General features: G+C 43.2%; 1 pseudogene; it reads right to left on the bottom strand.

The window, feature by feature from the left end:
- Positions 1–10359: 10359 nt before the first annotated feature.
- LOC107303358 lies at positions 10360–11261 on the bottom strand (annotated as a pseudogene).
- Positions 11262–16674: the final 5413 nt, after the last annotated feature.

The raw sequence follows: 16674 nt of genomic DNA, 5'->3' as shown, positions 1-16674 counted from the left end.
AATATTATGCAATGATGCAGCATTTTGATAGATCAAAAAATTTACTTATGTCATATGAAAACATGGTGCCAACAGAATATTTTTATAACCCGGACAATCATTTCTATTTACGAGAGATTTATTTATCTTATTGTTAGTGATTTCGTCGTTTGGTTTCCGAAATAATGGTCTAGAGCAGGGTTTACGTTACCGCGGTTACCGCCGCGGTAACCGTGGTAACCGCGCCCTCCGCGAAGGCATGGCTTCGGTAAGCCACGATAACCGAGTTTAAATTTGAGGAGAATTTAAAAAAATGAGGAAATTTAATAAAAAAAATATATATTGTATATGTTGATATATAGTGTAGTTTCGTCAAAAAAATTCATGAAAAAAATGTATTTCTAGTGTAATTAAAAATCATAAACAAGAATTTCGGGAAACAAAATTAAAAAATACCTATTGCAAATAATATTTCATAGGAAGATGGTTAAGAATATTTTATTGTTAAGTCATTATTAATTTAAACTATACAGTATGGTACATAACGTTGAAATACAAATATACAACGATGGATATATAGAAAATATGTATGGAGAAAAATTATACGTATACGTTAGTAATAATTGGTAGTAAGTATAATTGTGACGCAGCAATCAAAATGAAGTTGTTGTTACCTGTTATTGGTGTGAATTATTTGGTCAATGTGGATCTGACAGGTGTATGTTTGTATATTGCAATATCAAGAATTTAAAAAAGGTCATGTGAAAATTTTTCTTGTTTTCCTAAAACATGTTCATTTTCCTATTTTTCCTATGTCACAACTCACAATATAGTCACAAAATATTTTCCTATTTTTCATGTATTTTTTAAGATTTTTAATGTTTTTTTGCATTTGACATAACACCCACGGTTTTCTCGCGGTAACCGCGGTTTTCTCACGGTAACCGCGGTTTCGGCTGCAAAAACCGCGCGGGAAACCACGGTTTTCGCCGTTCTCATACGCTATTTTAGCAAGAACTTACCGTGGTTACATGGTAACCGTGCAAAACTGCGTGGTAACCGCACGGTTTTGAATTTAAATTTTTGTTCTCAAATTCATTATGGTTTTTGCGGTTACCTTGCGGGATCCGCGGGACCGTGGTACCGTGGTTTTCACGGGAAGAACGGTAAGGAGAACCCTGGTCTAGAGTCATCGATGTGACGATGAGCACAACTATGGTATGTTGATGAACACATGCTTTATTTTATTGGGATCATTGTTGGTGTTCTAATGGTGTTTCGTGTCACGCTAATATTGTGATTGAGCTTCGATTTTAAATTTATATGGTGCATATTTATAGAAACTTTCTAACTATAAATTATATATTTAGTTTTATATTAAATATTTAATATATAAGAAAGTGTTTGTCTTATTTCTAATTGGAAATGTACTTTCTTATATATATACTCTATAGTTGGTAATATAATTTATAATTTAGAAAGTCTCTGATATATATAGAAAGTCGATATGGAATATGTTCTAACCGTCTGATTTTACAAAGTTGATTAATTTTAGTCGTCAAATTTGAAGAACGATGGATGAATAATAAAATTAGTTGGTGTGTTGTAGGATGATCTACACAATTGTCAATTTTCTTGCATGTCTCTCTGGTACGTGCCTAAAATTTGAACCAGGAGTGAGCATTTGATTGTTAGAATTCTGAGCATACATAAATGCGTCAGGTATTACGAACACTTCTGATAACTGCCACTGGTTCGATTCTTTTTCGTTTTTAATTGTGGACTTCTCATATTAACTTCCGTGAGTGGAAATATGCCGCTTAATCTAGCGGACCCACGTGGGCTTACATAAATTTGCAGACCGATGCTTGGATTCATCAATTTTACTACTTGAGTGCCCGTCTGTCGTAAAAGGAAAACAATTCATATGAACAACTTCATACTATATGTAAATGATACAAAATAGCTTAAATCATAAAAAAAGCACATTCACCACAATACTATCATAACTCCATTATATAGGAGAGTGATTTCCCGAGATCTCTATTACGCCCAACCGCCCGTGCGCCGCTTCGCATGGCCCCTCACTTCCTACTCCCATCGTCGGCAGCCGGTCCCCTCCCGTCCAGCCCGAGCCACCTCACCTCCACTCCAGCCCACGCTGCCACCACCGCCGTCGCCTCTCCTCTAGCCCGCACCGCCTCACCTCCACTCTAGCCCACGCTGCCACCGCCGCCACTGCCTCCTTGCTAGCCGGTGCCGACCCCTCATTGACTTTGTCGCCAGGACGTCGCCGTCACCTTCCGACACCGATAGCCGAGCCTAGGACTCATTCCCACGCTGGCGGCGCCTCCCCATGTCGGCGGCTAGGAACCTAGGTCAGTCTCCTCTCCTCTCCTGCTGCCTCCTCCCCACGTCGGCGACGCCTCCCTACCCGGTGGCCAGGAGCCTAGATGCCACCGCCTCTCCACACTGACAGTCGAGCCCATGACTCCTCCCCACACTGGCGGCCAGGAACCTAGGTCAGTCTCCTCTCCTCTCAACTATCCTCTCTACTCTCTCCTCTCCTCTCCAGCCGGCCCTGACCTGCCCCATTGCCAACCCTAATGAGGCCGGTGGGGTGGAGGTCGGGGATGGTGGCGTCACGCAGGGAAGCACGCCGGCGGGAAGGCGAGGAGACGGCGGCGGCGGTCGAGGGGTGGCTGGGGAGACCGAGCTGGTTGAGCGAGGGCAGGGGCGGGCCCACCGTAATTCATGGGTATTCAGATGCATATCCAAGATTTTTAGAAAAAAATACATATATATACTGAATATGCACAGTATATTAAAAAATAAAAGAAAATTCCAATCCTGTCCAAAAAGGCCAAAAATAGACTTAGTGAACCATTTTTGTTGTTTTTGACCCCTCCCCCTAAAGCCCACGACCCATTTGGCCCAACACTAAAGAAACTGTATCAACCGTACTTATATGAAAACTGAGTGGAGAGAGAAAGATGATGTGGTATGCTCTGTTATTTACTCCTTCACTCAAGCCAAACTCGCATGCAACGTTACCACATTTGGTTGTCCCTTGCATTAATCTAAACTCAATTTTGGCTGTAAATCTTGCAATTTTCTTCGTTCACAGCACTGTGCATACACCATTTTTCTGCTAGGCTGCTACGACAGGCGATACAAAAGCACCATTGCCATTCCATTCACCTCCTGTTGTTGTCACCAGATCACCAGCAGGATCCGCATAAGTGCTCAGGGATTAGGTTGGCATCTGAATCCAATCTCACATTGGGATGCCGCAAACATAACGTCTGGAGCATCTTCTTATGTGGAGTACATGCTTACATCCATTCGATGACGCTTGTAAAGTATACTTGGGTGCCCACTGCCCATAATTGTTCTGTCAGGCTCTTCCCCATCCCAGCTAAATCCTACCCTGTCATGGGAGCACATGCAACATAACCAGCTCAATTTCTACCATAATAAGTTCACAGTAAGGTACAATTCAGGATTCATGAGTCATAGCAGCAGCTACTCTGAATCACCCAGCAAGCGAAAATTCAAGCACTGATGGAGCATATCTCAGCAGTTACAAGGTTCAGGACAATGATCCTGATTTCCAATAACAAACACAGATAATATTAACATTGGTCACATAACCAGGTTACAACCGATGTCGTATTCTCCATGGTAGTTGCTGTTGGAAATATGGTCACATTTCGGTATATTTTAATCCAAAATAATAGGACAATAGGCATGACAATCATAGGGAATAATCTAAAAATTAGGAACGGAACATGTAGCAGCATGCTTAATTTATAATAAGCACAAGCATCCATATGATCATGATATAGCAATGAAACCATTACTAACAGGCATTGTAAAACAATAAACAGAACGGAGGAGAATACGGTATACCCTGAAAATGGCCCTCAGCTGGTGTTTGAGGCAGTACTACCTCCGTTGGTGTTATTGTTCCTGTTGACGTTGCCGCCGTCGCCGTGCGCGCTGCCACCGTCGCCGTGTGCACCATAGCCGCCGTGGGCGCCACCGCTCCCGCTCCCGTTTTCATCAGTCGACATGATGCAGTGAGCAGTCGTACGAACGCACTCCCCAAAAACCTTAGCACCCGTCTACCCGAGCAGGTACTCTAGCTAGAGGGGTTCCGGAGGCCTGCTCGTTCCGAACTCTCGTGCGCCCAAGAGGACAGAACCGAGGAGACAGAGAGGTAGCGCGAGAACTCGAGAAAACCAGGGAGGAGCAAAAGAATGGAGAAGAGCTGTTCTAGCCTCGGGAAGGAGAAGGAGAAAATATGGAAACCCGAATCCGCCGCCCCCCCCCCCCCCGATCCCGCGATTCTGTTACGTGATTACCGCGCAATCAAATCGTGCGATTATCGCTACGGACGTTATGCAATCACGAGGAGATTACCGTGCAATCAAATCGCGCGATTATCGTTATGGACGTTACGAAATCACGGGGGTTCGAATATTCTTTCCTTCAATTCCGAGCCGTTGTAAAAGAAAGGGGCGGGCGCAGCGGCTGGACGAGCCGACGCCGACACCGCGCCGCGCCACGTCCCGGACCGGACGTCCGGCCGGCCGGCGCACGCGTGCGCATGTGGCGGTCTTCCTACCGTCTCAACCAGTCAACAGAGAGTCTCACTAACCTCTCTATTTAAGTTGAGCATCTCCACTTTAAATCTTCAAGGTGGTATTATTGTCTCTACCATTCATTGTGGGCTAGTGGAATTTTAATCAACTTTAATTGGGCCTAGCCCATTTGATTAACAATCCCCAACAAATTTCATAGCCCATAAGAAAAGTTCTCCAGACTTATCTTGTTTATTGTACCAGTGTTTCGGTGAAGACTGTTAAGTTGAACTTTCACCTAGGTAAAGAGCTACATCAGACCACAATTGAACAATGGACTATGCCTTGAATTATCAGTATTGTGCGGTCAGGTTTCACTCAGAACCTTTACTAATACTAGATTGTCATCTACATCCCCTCTTGTTTGGAGTATATGTGTTAAACTCTAGACTCTTTCATGAGTATCTAGAGATTACCCAAATATCATAGACCGTGACTAGCAGTCGAACTAATATAGGTGTGTTCCTTCTAAGATGTTCTGTAGGTCAACATCTCTACTTTGAGAAAAGCCACTCGAATCACATTAAAGCATAAGCCATCCTATCATACAGAGTAGAAGAGAAATACACTCTGGAAATGAGCCCTTTTAAGGGTCTCTTCTCTCAGTTATACAATAGCTTGTCTCACCATCCAAATTCACGGGATCTCCGATCACAATGGATAGATTAGCACTATTGTGCAACTTTAAGTGGGTCTCAAGCCCATTTCCCTCGATGCATTGTCTATCACATTACGTGATAGTCCCTTGGTAAACTGATCTGCCAGGTTTTTAGCTGTCTGGACATAGTCCAGTGCTATCACTCTGGAGTTTTTTTATTTTCAGATAGACTTCAGTCTTCTTTTTACATGCCTAGATGACTTCATGTTGTCCTTTGAATTGTACGCCTTAATAATGACGGTTTAATTATCACAATTCATTAGAATTGTTGGTACTAGTTTTTCAACCACCGGCAAGTCCATCAGAAGCTCACAAAGCCACTCGGCCTCAACTGTGGCAGTATCCAGTGCTGTGAGTTCTGCTTCCATTGTTGACCTCGTTAAGATGGTCTGCTTGCAAGACTTCCAGGAAACAGCGCCACCTCCAAGTGTAAACACATATCCACTTCTGGCCTTTATCTCATCAGCATCAAATATCCAGTTGGAGTCACTATACCCTTCTAGTACTTTTGAGTACCCAGTATAGTGAATTCCAAAACTCATTGTCCCCGTTAGATAGCGCATGACTCTTTCTAGAGCCCGCCAGTGATCATCTCCCGGATTTGAAACAAACTGGCTCAGTTTGCCAACAGCAAATGAGATGTCAGGCCTTGTTGCACTAGCTAAGTACATCAATGAGCCAATGATTTGGGAGTATCTCAACTGATCCCTTGCTATCCTTCGGTTTTTCCTTTATACCATGCTGGGATCATAAGGAGTAGGAGCTAGCTTGCAGTCACTATACCCGAAGCGACTCAAGACATTGTCCACATAGTGAGATTGCACAAGTGTAATCCCACCCTCATCTCCTCTCAGTAGCTTAATGTTAAGAATAACATCAGTCACTCCCAAGTCCTTCATTTCAAAGCTTTTGGACAGAAAGTCCTTGACCTCCTCAATCACATTGAGGCTAGTTCCAAGGATCAATGTCATCGACATATAGACACAAGATTACTCCCCCTCCCCCACCATAGCGATAGTACACACATTTGTCAGCTTCATTCACAACAAAGCCAACAGATGTGAGTGTTGTATCAAACTTCTCATGCCATTGCTTAGGTGCTTGCTTGAGGCCATACAAGGATTTCAACAATTTACACACCATTCCCTCCTGACCTTCTAGTACATAGCCATCTGGTTGATCCATATATATCTCCTCCTCTAACTCTCCGTTTAGGAAAGCTGTCTTAACATCGATCTGATGGACGAGAAGACCATGAGAGGTTGCCAGAGATAACAGTACCCTAATAGTGGTCAAGCGAGCAACTGGTGAGTAACTATCAAAGAAGTCCTCGCCTTCCTTCTGGGTATAACCCTTGGCCACAAGCCTTGCCTTGTACTTTCCAATTGTACCATCAGGCCTAAGCTTTTTCTTGAAAACCCTTTTGCATCCAACAGGCTTGCACCCATATGGACGCTCAACGATTTCCCAAGTACCGTTAGACATAATAGAATCCATCTCACTGTGTACTGCTTCCTTCCAATAGTCAGCGTCAGGAGATGAATATGCCTCTTCTAAGGTTCTTGGAGTATCATCTATGAGATATACAATGTAGTCATCTCCAAAAGATTTTGCAATCATTTGTCTCTTACTCTTTCGAGTATCTACAATGTTATTCTCCTCGGGATTTTCCTCAACAGTTTGATTATCGTGTTCTATCATTTCAAAGTGCTCATGGGATGCAATAGGTTCATGACTAGAAGTGCTAGGTGTACTCTTCATGGGAAATTCATTCTAAAAAAATATAGCATCTCTAGACTTAAAAATTGTACCTACACGTATGTCTGGTATACCAGAGTTTACTATTACGAATCTATAACCCACGCTGTGGATAGCATAACCAAGGAACACACAATCAACGGTTTTTGGTCCAAGTTTTCGCCTTTTGACAATAGGTACATTCACCTTTGCCAAACAGTCCCATGTGCGTAAATAGGAGATATTTAACTTCTTCTTTTCTCATTCCTCAAATGGTGTTACTTCCTTATGCTTCATTGGAATTTTATTCAGGGCATGACAAGCAGTCAAAATTACCTCACCCTACCATTCCTTAGATAATCCCGCAGTATCTAACATGGCATTCACCATTTCAGTTAGAGTGCGGTTCTTTCTTTCGGCTACCCCGTTTGACTGGGGTGAATAGGGAGTCCTCCTCTCATGCATAATTCCAAGCTCTTCGCAAAAGGATGTAAACTCATTGGAAAAATACTCTCCACCTCTATCAGACCTCAACCGTTTAAATTTCCTCTCTAGTTGGTTTTCTACCTCAGCCTTATAAATCTTAAAGTAATGCAGTGCTTCATCTTTTGATTTTAACAAATACACATAGCAAAATCTAGTGCAATCATCTATCAATGTCATAAAGTATTTCTTTTCACCTTTAGTCAACACACTGTTCATTTCACACAAATCTGAACGAACAAGTTCTAGAGGTGCCAAATTCCTCACCTCTGCTGCCTTGTGAGGCTTGCGAGGTTATTTCGACTGAACACAAGTATGACACTTAGAACCTTTGGCTAAAGTAAATTTTGGAATTAAACTCATGTTGGCTAAGCGCATCATACAACCGAAATTCATATGACAGAGTCGCGAATGCCACACATTGGACTCATCATTCTCACAAATATGATTCACAACTTTATTATTACACATATCATCCAGAGAAAAGCAGAACATGCCTCCGCTGTTATAGCCTTTACCAATAAAAGTTTCATACTTAAAAACAACACATTTATTGGACTCAAACACAAGTCTAAAACCATCTCTACACAGTAGAGAGCCACTAACTAGATTCTTCTTTATTGAAGGGACATGCTGCACGTTCTTGAGTTGCACGGTTTTTTTCCGAAGTAAACTTCAGATCGATCGTACCAACACCATGATCAGCCGCAAGTGACCCGTTTTCATCAACAAGGAGGAACCTCTCCCAACCTGGTAAGAAGAAAATAGGAAAATGTCAACACACACATTAATATTAGCACCAGTATCAATCCACCAATCAGGTGAATGAAAAACAGAGAAAACAGTAGGTAAAAGATTACCATACCCCGATGTTCCTCGCCCTCGCTAATGACCATGGTGACAGCCTTCTTGTCCTTGTGATCAGGACAGTTCTTGGCCCAATGCCCAGGTTTACCGCACACAAAGCAGTCACGCTTGGCCTTTCCCTTGCCTTTCTTCTTAAAGGCAGTAATGGCGTTTGGTTTGACGTCAGGCTTGACTTTCTTCTTGTTGTTGTGGGATGCATGAGGGTTCTTCTTCACCAACTTGGCGCTAGAACCTCCCTCTAACTTTTTGCCTTGGCTGTCCTTTGCCCTTGCCTTCTCCACAACACCCAATGAAACAATGAGATCAGTAACACTGAGCTCTTGTCTCTTATGTTTTAGAGAAGTAGCAAAATCTGACCAAGAGAGTGGCTGTTTGGCAATAATGCCACCAGCCACAAAAATGTCAGACAATTCACAGCGGTTATTCTCAAGTTCCTTTGCCAGCATGTGAATCTCATGAGCCTGTTCCACTACAAAATGGTCATCGACCATTTTGTAGTCATAGAACTATTCCATGACATACAGCTCGCTGCCAGCATCGGAAACACCGAACTTGGCCTCAAGTGCATCCCACATCTCCTTCCCCGAAGGCATGTGCATATACACGTCCAATATGTTGTCGGCTAGTACACTGATCAATGTCCCACGAAACAGGCAATTCGCCGACTCAAATTTGGCCTCCTCCTCAAGTGGAGAGGCCTTTCGGTCGGTTTGTCTCGTGAGACAAAGAAGCATTGCATGGCTATCAATCATAACAGTGCACGTGCTTTCCATATTTTATAATTTGAACCATCAAATGCATGCGGTTTCAAAGTAGCAGCAAAACCAACTACCGAAAAGGAACTATAAGGTTTTTAGATTGTTGGAAATATGGTCACATTTCGGCATATTTTAATCCAAAATAATAAAACAATAGGCATGACAATCATAGGGAATAATCTAAAAAATTAGGAACAGAACATGTAGCAGCATGCTTAATTTATAATAAGCACAAGCATCCATATGATCATGATATAGCAATGAAACCATTGCTAACAGGCATTGTAAAACAATAAACAGAACGGAGGAGAATGCGGTATACCCTAAAAATGGTCCTCCGCTGGTGTTTGAGACAGTACTGCCTCCGTTGGTGTTGTTGTTCCCGTTGACATTGCCGCCGTCGCCGTGCGCGCCACTGGCGCCGCCGCCGTGGGCGGCACCGCTCCCGCTCCCGTTTCGTCAATCGACATGATGCAATGAGCAGTCATGCAAACGCACTCCCATGAAACCTTAGCACTCGCCTACCCGAGCAGGTACTCTAGCGAGAGCGGTTCCGGAGGCTTGCTCATTCTGAATTCTCGTGCGCGCAAGAGAACAGAACCGGGGACCCAGAGAGGTATCGCAAGAACTCGAGAAAACCAGGGAGGAGCAAAAGAATGGAGAAGAGCCGTTCTTGCCTCGGGAAGGAGAAAATATGGAAACCCGAATCCGCCCCCCTGATCCCGCGATTCCGTTACGTGATTACCGCGCAATCAAATCGTGCGATTATCGCTGCGGACGTTACGCAATCATAGGGGTTCGCGCGCGTGGTGGTCTTCCTACCGCCTCAACCAGTCAACGGAGAGTCTCACTAACCTCTCTATTTAAGTTGAGCTTCTCCACTTTAAATCTCAAAGGTGATATTATTATCTTTACCATTCATTATGGGCTAGTGAAATTTTAATCAATTTTAATTGGGCCTAGCCCATTTGATTAACAGTTGCATCAGAGCTCAGAACACATGACCACATCACAAGCATAAAACAAGCAGCTAAAAGTTACACAACACCAACAGGGGGGCACTTAGCATAACTATGCTATTCCTTGTTGCTAATACGATGCTAACTAATACTCAGATGTCATTCGTCGCTCCCAGGACATCCTAACCGGGAGTAATTCTAACCAGGACAATGCCAATTAACTGATACAATCATACAAATCGAATTCTTGAATTGATGTCCAGGTGCCATTACTAGCTCTCGTCCTCATCTTCTTTGTTGTCGGTGTCGCTACCGTTCCCGGTGCCTCTGTCGGCATCGACGACATTGTTCTCGCTGTATTGTGGCTGCTGTGGAATGTGGCGGTGCATACCGCTATCCTTGAAAGTTGAAAGCGGTATCGAACATGGTGATTGCTGCTAGTACCGACGTCAGTGGCCACTGCAGTTCTCCTGGTGCCATTGACATCAGCAGCAACAGCTGTGGCTGCGGTGGCAGAGTTGGCCTTGGAGAGCTCCATCTGCATATTGAGAAAGAACTGGACACGCTGGTCTTCCAGCTCGTGGGCAGCCTCAAGGCGGTCTCGCTCCATCCGGAGCTCCTGCTCCTGCTTTGCCGACTCCACGCGCTCGTACACCTCGCCGAACCGGCGGATCGCCTCCGCCAGCTCGCGCAGGGCCTGCGTGTGGTTGCTGCTGTCCGCGCCGTTCATCTCCTCCTCCACGCACTGCCTCTTGCCGTTCGCGGCGGCCAAAGGCGGTTCCGGCGGGAACCCGTCGGACGACTCCGACGAGACTGATACATGGGGCGGCGATGGCATCCTCCGCTTCACCCCCGAGGAGGGCACGAACTGCGTGCGGGTGCGCTGCGCGAAGTTGACGCGCGACGCCATGGGGGCGGTGCTCCGGGCGGCGGAGGGAGCTGCCTGCAGGCTGCGAGGGAGGCGAGGGATGGGGGAGTGGAGGGAGGGGCAGGACCCACCTGTCAGCAATGGTGGCACCATTGCAAATATAGTTGGCCATAAGGCCTGAGGCCCGATGGCCCGGCCAAGGCACGGCGTCGTGGCCCGGCCCAAGCACGACACGGTCCGATCGGTGTCGGGCTTGGGCCGGCCCGGCCCGACGGTTGGGCCATGCCTGGGCTGCACCCTCGGCATGGTGGGCTGGCCCGGCACGACCCGATTCAATAAAAAAATATTAGGGATCTTAAATACACTTAATCTATTTATATAAGGCCTAGCCTAAAAAAAGAAGTATGTAAATAGACTTATTCTAGCCATATATAACACAGCCCAAAGAAAAGGGAGAAAAATAGGCTTATTTTAACAGCCCAAATAAGTGAGGGGGTGAAATATAGACTTATTTTTTAAAAAAGCACGATGGGCCATCATGCCTTCGGGCCAGCCCGGCACGGCCCAAGTGGTATTGGGCCATGCCTAGGCCGCCGGTGTCGCCCGTGGGCCGGCCCGGCACGGCCCGGCATGTTGATCGGGTCGTGTCGGCCCGACAGACTTCGGCACGAGCCCGACCGTGTCTAGGCCGTGCCAGCCTAGCCCGCCCATTTGGCCATCTATAGTTGCAAACTTTTATAGTAGTAGGTTTTCTCATATGTTTGCAATAAATTTAAACTGAATGAATATTTGTATTAGTGATATAGAAGATTTTTTTCCAACGTAATTTTCTAATAGAAAATTATTCAAAAGAATGTTTCAATCTTAAAGTTATCTCCAAGTGAAAGATTTTTAAAAAGATATTTAGGGGCTCTTCGGAACACATGAATTTTATGGGATTGTTAAAGGAAACGAGATGTGCTTCTATGCTTCACGAATAAAAACCTACACGAAAATTAAAGCGCATCAATGGTTCAGATTAAAATATAAGTATGGTTGTAAAACTCATTACTTAGGGGCAGTTTTGTCCTTGAAAACCCTTCAGCCCAACCCAGCCCAAAAACCGAAGAACGCACGTTCTTCACCACGCACGCAGCACCGACCGTCGCCCCCATCCTTCCTCTGGCGAGCAGGTTCGCCGGCGACGTCCCCTTCCTCCGGTGAGCAGGTCTGCCGGCGTCGTCCCCTTCCTCCGTGCCGCCCCTCTTTTCCTCCGCGAGCAGGCCCCTCGACGCCGTCCCCTTTCCCAGCGCCGCCCCCTCCTTCCACCGGCGGCTTCCTCCCTGTCCTCCTCCGACCAGCGCTTTTGAATTCTGAAATTTTTGAAGCTATAAACTTTGTTGCATTACCTTTTCTTTTCTATGCTAAACCTACATGTAATACTGTCACCGCTTGTTAGATACGTACACTAGTAAGCAATCTGCAAGAAGTGCGAAAAATTAAAATGGAAAACCAAACACATAAAAGCTTATATAACTAGTTAATTTATCCCGATCAAACTCCAATAGAACTTTACAGTACTAGGACTAAAGCTAAGAGTTAAATACTTGATTAACATGGTCTTTGCTAATCTTGATTAACTTCAATGTCTTTGTTAAATACAGCAAAAGCAAACTCTCGGTCACAGCTTCACATGAAACTGAGTTAAATACTTGGCCAGAAAAATGACTTCATTAGTTGATTGCAAATTAGCTACCCACCAAATTCAGCATGGCACAACCTGCAGGTAACGTCCAAATCTGAAAAGCATAGAAGTTAATGAAGATTAGCAAAGACCCATGTTCCAACTCCTAGTCCTAGTAAAACAATATCTCCTGATACAAACATAATTTTTAGGACTTGGGGTTATTAGGCTTGGGCACAAAAGCCTTGGACTTGGGAGTGCAGACATTTTTTTTGCAAAAATTTCTAAAGCATCATCCAAAGAAAAGAAAGCAGAATAGTCAGTCAATGAGAAGAGAAGCAAGAAATTAAGAAAGAAGTAAAAACAATGCCCGTGAAGTCACCAAAGAAGAGCAGATGACTCCTGTGTTGTTGGCGTGTTGTTGGTTCGGTTTGGTAGTCGGTTTTTGAGAAAAAAAATGCCCACCCCTGCTTAATGGCATGTCATTTGAAAAATTAAGAGAGAACTTGATAGATTAAACCGATCTTTTGCAGTTTTGGATTTCTGTTTAAATAATAGAATGGAATTTATTTGATAGGATGAGTGAATTGCTTGGAGTAAGCATTGAAGATCAGAGTGAATATGGCATGAATTGTTCAAGTGACTTGTACAAGGATGGTTCTTCTAGTACAGATGATGACTCTACACCAAGGAAACCAAACAAATATCGCACTATGTTCTGCTGTTATTAGTGTGAAAGCTATGTAGATTTTTTTTTAAAATCACCTATATATCCATTGTAATGTTATGCACATGTGAATGCTTCTGTTTTATTTGCAACCTTACAATTTAACTATGCCAAATAATATTAGCTCATAGTAATGGGGTGAACAAATTTTAATGACAGGGAAACAATAACGATTCTCAGTCTCATGATCCTAGTAGTAGTCACTCCATGTTCCATAACATTGAGGAAGAGAATGTAGCTCTAGATGAATATTGGAACATAATTCAGATGAATTTTCAGTTTGAGGATGATGGTTACAACTTTTACAATACCTATGCTAAAAAGAAAGGTTTTAGTGTGAGAAAGGACATTGTGAGGCGGGAAAAAAGAGTGGGAAATGTCCATTATAGACGTCATGTTTGCTCGAAGGAAGGTATTCGAGAAACCAGTAAGATAAATACCGAGGATCGTGTAAGAAGGGAAAGAGCACTAACTCGGATGAATTGTCGTGCTAATCTTAGCATAAAGCTTGATAAGCAACGTGGTGTATGGTTTGTGGACAATTTTGTTGATGAGCATAATCACTCACTGACAAGCCATGACAAGACTCCATTTCTTCGGTCCCATAGGAAAATTAAGGAATTCCAGAAATCTGAAATACAAACGATAGAATCTATTAGTATTCGAAAGAATGTAATTATGAAGGTCATGAAGTCCAAATATGGAGGATATGATAAGGTGGGATTTGTCAAAAAAGACTTGTACAATTACTCATCAAGATACAAGAGGGACAGAATTTTGGAAGGCGATGCGAATGCTGCTTTAGATATTATGAAGAAAAGGCATCACATGGATCCTTATTTTTTCTATGAGTACCAAGTTGATAAAGAAGGTTGTCTCAAAAATCTCTTTTGGTGCGACGCTCAGTCTCGCATGGACTATCAATCGTTTGGTGATGTTGTTGTGTTCGATAGCACACAACGGATGAACAAATACAACATGCCATTTATTCCCTTTGTTGGGCTCAACCACCATCGTCAAACTACAGTTTTTGCATGTGGTATTGTGTCTGACAAATGTGTTCAATCTTATAATTGGATGCTTCATGTCTTCTTGAGAGCAATGTGTGAGCAGAAACCGAAGTCTATAATAACTGATAGTGACAATGTTATGATGAAAGCAATCCGCCAGATGCTTCCGGAAACCAATCATCGTGTATGCTCTTGGCATATCGAGAAAGGTATCATCAAGCATCTTCATTTCTCATATATTAACATATTTAAGTTCTCTATATATGATGCCTGCTCATAGTCTGAGTTCGAAGAGAAGTGGAAGAGTTTTGTTTCAAAGTACCAAACCAATAGGAACCAAGGTTGGTTAAAAAAGGATGTATAGAAAGAGAAAATTGTGGGCTGCTGCTTTCCTAGCTGACAAATATTTTTTGGGCATGAAAAGCAACCAGTGGAGTGAGAGCCTAAATTCATGCCTTCATAGGCATCTAGACTATTACATGTCTTTGGTTGGTTTGGTCGAGCATTACGAGGTATATGTTTCTGAATTGCGTGAAAGAGAGGCCGATCTTGATTCCAAAGCATCTCAATCATGGTCCGCGGCTATCACTGATAGTCATGAACTTGAAGAGTCGGTGAGGCATATTTTCACATCTGCAAATTTTGATCTAGTTCAAAAAGAGTTGCAAAAGTTGGATGGTCTTCAAATTGATGTAGTACAAGATGGGCAGGGTGAGTGTTACATGGTGACTTCAGAGGGAAAAAGTGTGAACAATTGCTATGTTAATTACACTCGCAGTGTATCTAGCGACGATATTCGGTGCATCTGTTGAAAGATGGAGTGTGCATTGATCATGTAGCCTGATTGTCTAGGCAAAGCGTCCTCCATGACGATTATCTCGTTGTAACCCCCCTCCCCGCTTCTTCGTGAACTCTTGTAATTAAATTTCTGCTCTCTTTTTTATAATATACACCCCGTAAGGGGCTTAAAAAAAATGGAGCGTGAAGGGATCCCTTGCAAGCATATTTTCCGTGTATTGAAGCATTTGGAGAAGGAAATTCCAAAATGCTGTGTGCTGCAGCGGCTTTCAAAGAATGCAAAAGGTGGACTTCCATCTGTTCGAAAAAGTGATGTGCATGTTTGGACAGAGAGACAACAGCGTTAACGTGTTTGGGGAGGTGAATGAATACATCGACAGCCAACTATTAAATAGGAAAGACCTCATAAGGAAAAGTTCTTCCAATGCAGCCAGCAAGAAGCACACATGTGTTGAAGAGCCTAATAAAACAACACATAATGTTGAAGGACCTGTTCTAGATCCCAAATGTGTAGCCACCAAGGGTGCACCAAGGAGAGTGGAAGGATGGGATGAGCAAAGGACGAGATTATGTAGTGTTTGTCACCAACCAGGCCATGACATTCGTCGTTGTCCAGATGCAAAGAAAGAAGAGTAAGTTCTTATCTGATGTTGTACATTTCTGTACAGCTACTATATACTTGCTAGAAATAAGAGTTAGTCTTGGTTATTGCAGGAAAATTGCAAGAAGCTGCTGAATTATCACTAACCTTGCTATCATTTGTTATGAACACAATAAATAAGGTAAAATGAATTTTCTTACTTGTTCTGAGAATATATGCTGGGAGGTGACTCAAAATTCAGGTTCCTGTAGTATCCTTCCATATCAAGGTTGTGGATTCCAATGCACCCAGATTTGGTTAATTATGTTTTTTTTCTTTTGTACGACCAGGTTGAATTAAATGAAGTCAGCCATATTGCCGACATCGATCTTGTTGCTGAAGAGCTTAGGGTGATTTAGTAGCAAATTGCAACCTGTGCATTTGGAGTGATGATCGTAGTGTTCATTCTCTCTGTTTGGTTCTTTTAGAAGACCGGGCAGCTTTCTTTGTGGCTGAAATTATTTGTGTATACATGCATTCAAGCTTGTCTCAATTCTATTTTACTATTCTCAAATAGCAAGCACAAAGCCACCTGGTTGGTGCCAATTCGAAATGGTTGGTGCCACCTGGAAATTGTATCTCAGATTAGTTTATATTAGCAGAACTTCATGGTATTTGTATGTTGCTTAATGGTTTATGCAATCTGGATTGATTCATGACCACAAAAGAACTTCAGTTCTCTCTATCTAGTACTTAGATGTTTAATTTCATAACTAGCTGGCATTTTCTCACGCTGTACATTTAGATGATTAATTGGTCATCTTCTCATGTGTTGGTTAAATATATGCTACTCTGCTAGTTATCAAACCTTTGAAATAGACATGGTTGGTTTGATTAGTGTTTTGACTTTTGAGAGTTGTCTTGGTTTTTCAGAAGCTTCA

The sequence above is a fragment of the Oryza brachyantha genome, chromosome 10 (genome assembly GCF_000231095.2).
Source record: "Oryza brachyantha chromosome 10, ObraRS2, whole genome shotgun sequence".
In the NCBI taxonomy this organism is placed as follows: Eukaryota; Viridiplantae; Streptophyta; class Magnoliopsida; order Poales; family Poaceae; genus Oryza; species Oryza brachyantha.
The sequence above is the reverse complement of the archived record's forward strand: the minus strand, read 5'-3'. Positions and strand labels throughout refer to the sequence as shown.